The following is a 7,364-nucleotide window of genomic DNA, read 5'->3' on the forward strand; positions in this document are numbered from 1 at the left end:
GAATCCACCTGCCAGTGCAGGGGACACATGTTCGAGCCCTGTTCCGGGAAGATCCCACATGCCGCGGAGCAACTAAGCCCATGTGCCACAACTGCTGAGCCTGCGCTCTAGAGCCCACGAGCCACAACTACTGAGCCCGCGTGCCACAACTACTGGGCCTGAGCTCTAGAGCCTGTGAACCACAACCACTGAGGCCTCGTGCCACAACTGCTGAAGCCTGCGTGCCTAGAGCCCGTGCTCTGCAACAGGAGAAGCCACCGCAGTGAGAAGCCCGCACACTGCAACGAGGAGTAGCCCCCCCTCACCGCAACAACAGAAAGCCCGCGCGCATCCCAGTGCAGCCAACACAGCCAAATATAAACAAATAAATAAATTTATAAAAAAAGTAAAAAAGAAACAGCCACCCTTATCTGCAACGATAACAGGATCTGGACTTAAATGAGCACACAGTGTGAAACCACAGAAGGGTTTGGGCAGATAAAGGAAAGGTGCTTTACACTGACTCTGGCAGGAAAGTGAAGGACTAACACGGTCAGAACAAGGACAGACGTGTGGACAAGTAGTCACAAGTCCCCTCTTTTGTAATGTGCAGGGGTGGTAGCAGAGAGGATAAGGGATGAAGGAAATTATTGAGAGTAACTTTCAAGGGAAGAAGTACAATGGATTTTGGTCTTGGTGACTAAGGTAATGGTCCTTTCATTAGGAGAAACACAGAAGTCGGAAATAACTCCCGGTTGGAGAAGATGACAGGTCATTCGATTTTAATTTAACCAACTTATTCCTGCAAAATTTCTTTGTGCCCAAATCATTCTCGAATGGCTTTTCATCAGAGTTTTTGTCCTTTCCAAAGAACCCGAACGAGACCACTTAAAGCCGTCTTACTCCGCGGTGGGCTTCTAAGTTCTGTAAGTAGCAGCTGTATCCTTTATATCCAGGCTGAAGGGACGGTGAGGTTAGGAAAGCACCGCTAACAACCCATCAGCATTGGAGCATGAACTTGAGCCGTCCACCCCCTCGCTGTAGGGACTAATTTCCATTCCTGCACGTTGCTCAGTACACATCTGCTGTGTGGAACGGGGCCTGAGACGATGCATGGGAGAAAAGGAGAGAACCCATGGGTTTCAGTCTTCTCCCTAAAAAGTAAATTAAGAAGACTGAACTAGAGGTTCTTCGGGGTCCTTCTAGCTCTAGAAATCGCCCCTCTCTCTAGCCTCTTCTCCCCTGTGATGAGCAGCGTGCATTTCTAAGTCAGCCGGCCCCGGTGAAGAGAATACAGCTTGTGGCTCTGACACAGAACAAAGCTAACTGGGTCACAGGAAGAGAGACCCTCTGACCTTGGCCTCGTACGTAGCACCCATACAGAGGCCAGCCCAGAGAACAGAGCTAAGCGGCCACACGCTGAGAGGAGGGCGCAGGTAAGGCCAGGGAGTCTACCACCCAGCACCCTTGCTCCCAGAAGACCCCGAGCGCAGTGATGCCCACTGATTGCAACCTGCTTTGCCCTGGGTGTGTAGGCCCTGCGCTCGGAGAACACAAAGACACACAAGCCCCGCCCACACCCCCACCTGTGGACCTCCTAGGCTGGGAGGCGTGACTCAGGCATTCTCATCACTAGAGGCGGAGCCTTGCGAACGAATGGTACCTAAACAGGCTCCACTGCCTCTTCCCTTCCCATTTATAAAAATGTTCCATCTTTTCGTATTGACGGTCAGCAGGCTCCGCTAGACAGTGAAATGAAACAAAATATTAATAAACTCATGAAATCAACCAGCACTTTTCTGCCTTTTTAACAACTGCCTAGCACTGAAAACTAAGAGACAAATACCCAATTAAAAATATGAACCAAATGTTCACCCTCACCTGTGATCAAGGATATGCAAATTGAACCCAAATGCCACTATTCACTTCTCAAATTATTGAAGCTTCTAGAAAGCAATAGCTGTTGTTGGTGAGGACACGGTGAGTGAGCTTTAAGGGTTCTCCTATTTGTGTATGACTGTGTGCAGGGATCTGTAGGTAAGTGCTATTTCCTTTCTTAAAAGTGATTAATGTTATAAAATCTTTAAAAATCTGAAACCCTATAGACTAATAATCTCACTTCTTGGGATCCACCCTAATGAAATCATCCAAGATACACATAAAGTTTTATATAAGGATACTTATCCAAGTTCTAATTATGACAATAAAAAAAAGCTAAACTAAATGTTCATTTAAGGGATGGTTAAAATTCTGGTGCGTCCACGTGGTAGACTACAATATGCACACAGGTGTATAAAATGATGTTTTCAGATATATAACGGCACAGGAGAAAATGCTCCTGGTCCCGTGTTAAACAGACAGTTTACAAAAGCCTAGATTCAGTGCATATAATACAATTTCATTTATATACGTACACACACACACACACACACACAGTGTGGGGAAGAGGAAACATACTAAAATAGCAACAGTAATATTGGATTCTGAGTTTTTAAAACAATGTCCTTATTTATACTTTACTGTATTTTATGATGTTCTGTCATGAAATGGAGTAGATCGAACCGTATGAAGTTTTACGGGTAAAAAATGGTCAAATATTGGCACTTTCTCACACTTTATTATTATTTCATCATCGGGGAAAAAAACCCGTAAAAACAAAAAGCTACATAGGTAGGATTAGGAAAATGTACCACTGAAAACGTACGGCATATTTGGAAGACTCAACGAGCATAGAAGTGACACAGAAGAAAAGAATAAATGAATAGTAAATTACGTAAGGCTCAAAGGGTCTAGTATATGGTATCTGCGTCTTATCTGCTACAGATATACTTAACCTGATTATAGCAGGCTCAAAATCACGTTCTGCTGATAGAATTGTATGTAAGATTACAAGCAGCATTCTAAAGGTCTCGATGAGACATTGTTACTCTTCTAGAAAACGTTCTCAGTTGCATTTGCTGACATTCCATCCTTAAGATGCAATTAGTCCCTCAAATTGTTGGCAGTTGACTGTAAATATTTCTTCAACTGACAATTTTTTGGTCAAATGTTATGATTAATATATAACAAAGTACTTTCTTTAAACAAGAGGTGAATAGCCAAGACACAAAACAAACCAGACTGAGGCATGTTGCTAACTGAGGCATGGATTTTTATTGCTTTCTACAGCTTTTTTTTTGGTGTTTTTTCGATGGTAGAGCCATGTATTTTATTATGAGCAAGAGGATTGCCATTTCCCTTTCCAGTCTTAATAATTAAATAAAGAGCTCAACAGTTTAAGTCCTGGGACAGTGAGTTCTCACACACTGTCGTCACCACACCACAGAGGGATGACCAGCTCTGCCAGGGCCCTCAAGTGGTGAAAACCTCTTTAGACATAAAAAGCGTATTGAACCTGGGAAGTAATAGTTTTTAGTAGGGCAACCGTCATGGAGTTAAGTTTCTTTAAGGTGACAACAACAACAACAAAAAAAACAACGAGATGGAAAACTTGGGTCTGAGATCAAAAGGTTCCTGGAACACTAATCTTGCTGGGTTGGGTTGGTATTAAGGCATTGATTCAAAAAGAGAAGAAAATAAAGTACCAAATATTACAGACTTTATTTTTTTCATAAATATTATCTCTTCTAACTTCTTTGTCTCTTCACCACAACTTGTATGAACACACATACATATACATTCACACACACACACACACACACACACACACAGATCTTCTCTTTCACCTCTAAATCCTGTCACACAATTATTGCTTTGGAGACCTCACCCATTTGTAAGAGACCCTAAGTACCTCATTAACATTTCCAAAAGATTAGCAGTCATTAAGAAAAGGACTGAAATTGGATACGATTTTTTAAATCTTCTGGAATTGTTGGCTATTTGCAAAAACAACTGTAAAACTTATAATAGGTTAGAATTAAATTCCACTATCACCATAGACATCAAACTCCACAAACAAAGATTCCTGAAGTCGTCTATTAAACGTATAACACACTCGTTTTGTTTCGAATAAAAGAGCCAACATTTAAAAATGTTAGTTTAAATTATTTCATATAATTCTTACATTATTTATTTTCTAATTGCGAAAGTCATATAATGTCATTCTAGAAATAAACACTGAAAAATTCAGCGTTTAAGTAAAAAGTAAAAGTGCCCCCAAGCCCCACTGTGTCAAGAGATAAAACCATCTGGTTTCTGTTTCTCCAATTAGTCTTCCTATACACAGTTGCTTTCTCTCTCTCCCTTTTCTTTCCCTCCTTGAAATATGTATCTTGGTGTGTCTTTATAATAGTATCTAAATTCTTAGACTTACACACAGAAGAAACAAGCTGAATGAGAAGGCTCTAGAGAGAGAACCAAAAAGCAGCAAACTACAAAGATATTTAGTGGTCTGATAATAAAAGGCTCTGTCAGTTGGGCCAGGCGGTCCCCAACTGTCAATATATTACCTTTAGAAAGTTTCTGGAAAATATATTTAGTTAAAGAAAGTTGAGGTAATAAGCCAAACTAAACAAAACATCACAAATTCAGAACAAGATAACTGAGGTTTTAGCACCCGGACGGTTCCTGTATGTTTCAATGACATGTAACGTTTAAAGACTATACCAAAGTACTGGAGACTGTTCTAGCCCCTCTGGGCTGCTGGCTTTAGCAAGTGAGCGCCCCTTTAGCGCGTGCTGCATTCCCTAAGTCAGCCCGCCCTCGAAACAAAGCACAATAGCAAGGTTTCAACGACTGAGATAACACTTCCCATGCAAAAGGTGAACAACAACATCTGCTGAAAAGCCAAATAAACTGCAGTAATGGGTTCAGCCACCGGTCTAGAGGACGTCAGAGACGTAGTCCTTGCTTCTCACAATAAAAACCACAACAGAACAATTGTTTCACTCCAACGCTCTGCATTCTAAACTCTCTTTAGATTAATTAGCGAGAAGACCCGCCAAGCTCTTTAACAGAGAAACGCTGGACTCTGAACAGCCCGGCCCGTGTTTGCGGTCCTCCCAAACTCGAGAACCTGCTGGGGCTGCAGACTGCCGGGCTTTCTTTACTCATAGCATTTCTAAGATTTAGTTTTAAACTGCATTTTAAAGATTAGACTCCAAGGATCTTTTCAAAGGTTTTTTTTAACTGAAAAATTGGTCCTTATTTATTCTCCTTGTGTACCTCCAGTCGTCAGTTACCTTTTATAGCTAAAATTTTACGGCCCAATGTCTCTGGAATCTGTGACTTCTCAGATGCGTTACTGGATAACTCTGATTAGCCTGTCAAACCCTCCAGAGCATGTGGACACTCGGCATTTTAAGTTATGTTCCAAGGAGGTGGAAAGACAAAAAAAAATTTTTTTTTTTTCCTTTCTGGCACGGGATTCCTCCACCCACCCAATCCCCCTAAATCTCTTGGGCCTGCCAAAGGCCTGACCTTCCCATCTCTGCAACAGCGGGTGAAGTCTGGAGGAAGGCCCAGCAGATGAAGGCCTCTGTTCAACAAATATTTGCTCACCCCTCTAGCGGGAGGGAAACCGTTTGCTGCACGCTGCCTGCCCTGATAACACTTGGAGCCCTTCAGGAAGCTTGTTCAGCTGGTGGCCAAGAATTAGACACCTACTATCAAGGTAAATATAAAGTCCAAGCCCACAGAGCATTACGGAAAACCGAACGAATTTACCAAACTCCCCACTTTACACGAAAACCAACACGAGTTCCTCGAAATAGAATCTGCGTGGAACTTCCAAACAAACTTACACTCGCCTGCCCTGCTGGGCGGTCTGAATCCATTCATCTTAAATTCTGAAACTACCTGACAGACGGCAACGCTTCCCTTTAGTTTTCCCCACTCAGACGACTGCGTCTGCGATTTTCACCCCAGCGTTTCTGGCCGCCTGAATCCCTGGCCCACTCCCCCTCCCAAGAATCCCCTCCCATCGTCCAACCCGCATCTCAGATCCCCGGGATACACACTTGCGAAACTGAAAAGACGGAAGGAAGACCTCCGAGTTGTGTGGTCCGCACGGCTCCGCTCTCTCCCCAGCAGGCCAGGCGTCTAGAGCCGGGGCGGGAGACGCAGCACGGGGTGGCCAGGGCGGCAGGGGACGGGCGGGGGTAGGAGCCCGCCTAAGCTAGCTCCCCGAAGCCTTCGGCCCCCGGAGAGCGCGTACGAGCGAGGGCTGGGGCGCGGCCAGGTTGCGCGGGCGTCAAGTTCCCGTTTCCATTTTTTCCTTCGGTAGTGAAATCACAGCTGCTTTTCCAAACCCCTAGGAGAATCCCAGGCGCTCGGCTGCTCTGGCCCGTTTCGGGGGCGAGAGCGGCGCCCTGAGCCGTAGATCGGGCGTGCAGGAAACCCCTGGCCCTCGGGGGCGAGCCGCTGGCGACCGCGGGTGCGGGGCGCGGAGGGTGCGCGCGGAGACCCGGGCCCGGCGGGCGGGCGCGCTGCAGACCGCACAGGGAGCTGGTCAGCCAGACGCACGGCGCTCTCGGGCGGGGCCCTGCCCTTCTCCCCCCCGGTTTCCCTTTCCCTCCTCCGCTTCACCGCCCGCAGCCGGGGGCCGAGTCGCCGCGGGCACTGGCGGCGATCTGCGCCCTAACACCGGCGGCCCTGACCCCCCGGCAGCGGGCGCGCGCGGCCGGGCGGAGATGGCGCGGCGCGGGGGGGCCGTGGGAACCGGGACCTCAGGGACCCCGCGCAGCGGCTGTCAGCTCAAAGGGTGGACACGCCCGCGAAGGCGCCGGACCCGGCAGCGACCCCCGCCCTCCGGGCCCCCCCGCGCCGAGGGGCGACACGCGCGCCGACGCCAGCCGCGGCCCTCGGCGCCGGCCGGGCAGCGCGCGCCCGGGGCTGGGCACCTGAGGGCGGGGACTCGCGCTCCCAGCAGAGCGGCGCCCCCCGCCCGAGGCCGCGCGGCGGGCTGGGGAGGGCGCCGACCCGAGCCGCGTCCGGGCTGGAGAAGTTGGGGGGCGAGCGCGGGAAGCTGGGGGCGAGGCGCCGTGGGAGCAGACCGGATGGGCGGTGGGAGTCAGGAGGGGCGAGGGATGCCGGGACTTACCGAGCGGCTCCCTCATGCTGCCCCGCGCCGCCGCCGCCGCCGCCGCCGCCGCCGCTCCGGCCCCGCCGGGGACCAGTGCGACCCGCCCCGCTCGCTGCCGCCGCGGCCGAGCATGCCCGGAGCCGCTGGCCGCCCCGCCCACCCAGGCCGCCCCGCCCATCGACCCCGCCCACCCCTCGCTCCGCCCCCAGCCCCTCCCTGCCCGCCAGGCGGCCTACGGGCTCTGGTCTCCGGCCGGAGGGCTCAGGCCCCCTCCCGCCCCGCCGAAGGCACAGGTGAGCGGGCCACCCTTCCCTCTCTTTCCTGTCCCTTTGGTTTGGGCTGCTTCAACCCTGTGCGAATGTAC

The 7,364-nt window shown here is 49.3% G+C and overlaps 1 protein-coding gene across 2 annotated transcripts in view; it reads right to left on the reverse strand.

Annotated features, from left to right (window-relative positions):
• Positions 1 to 7,113, reverse strand: part of JCAD (junctional cadherin 5 associated) — a 39,840-nt gene extending 32,727 nt beyond the window's left edge. Inside the window, exon 1 of one of the 2 annotated variants that reach the window (XM_060006362.1) lies at positions 7,019 to 7,113. The gene's annotated coding sequence lies outside the window, so the exon portion shown is untranslated. Of the gene's footprint in view, positions 1 to 5,936; positions 6,026 to 7,018 lie in introns of those variants that run through there. The other variant, XM_060006363.1, reaches the window with a different exon arrangement.
• Between the last annotated feature and the right edge of the window lie 251 nt (positions 7,114 to 7,364).

Source organism: Delphinus delphis, chromosome 2, assembly GCF_949987515.2.
Source record: "Delphinus delphis chromosome 2, mDelDel1.2, whole genome shotgun sequence".
NCBI lineage: Eukaryota > Metazoa > Chordata > Mammalia > Artiodactyla > Delphinidae > Delphinus > Delphinus delphis.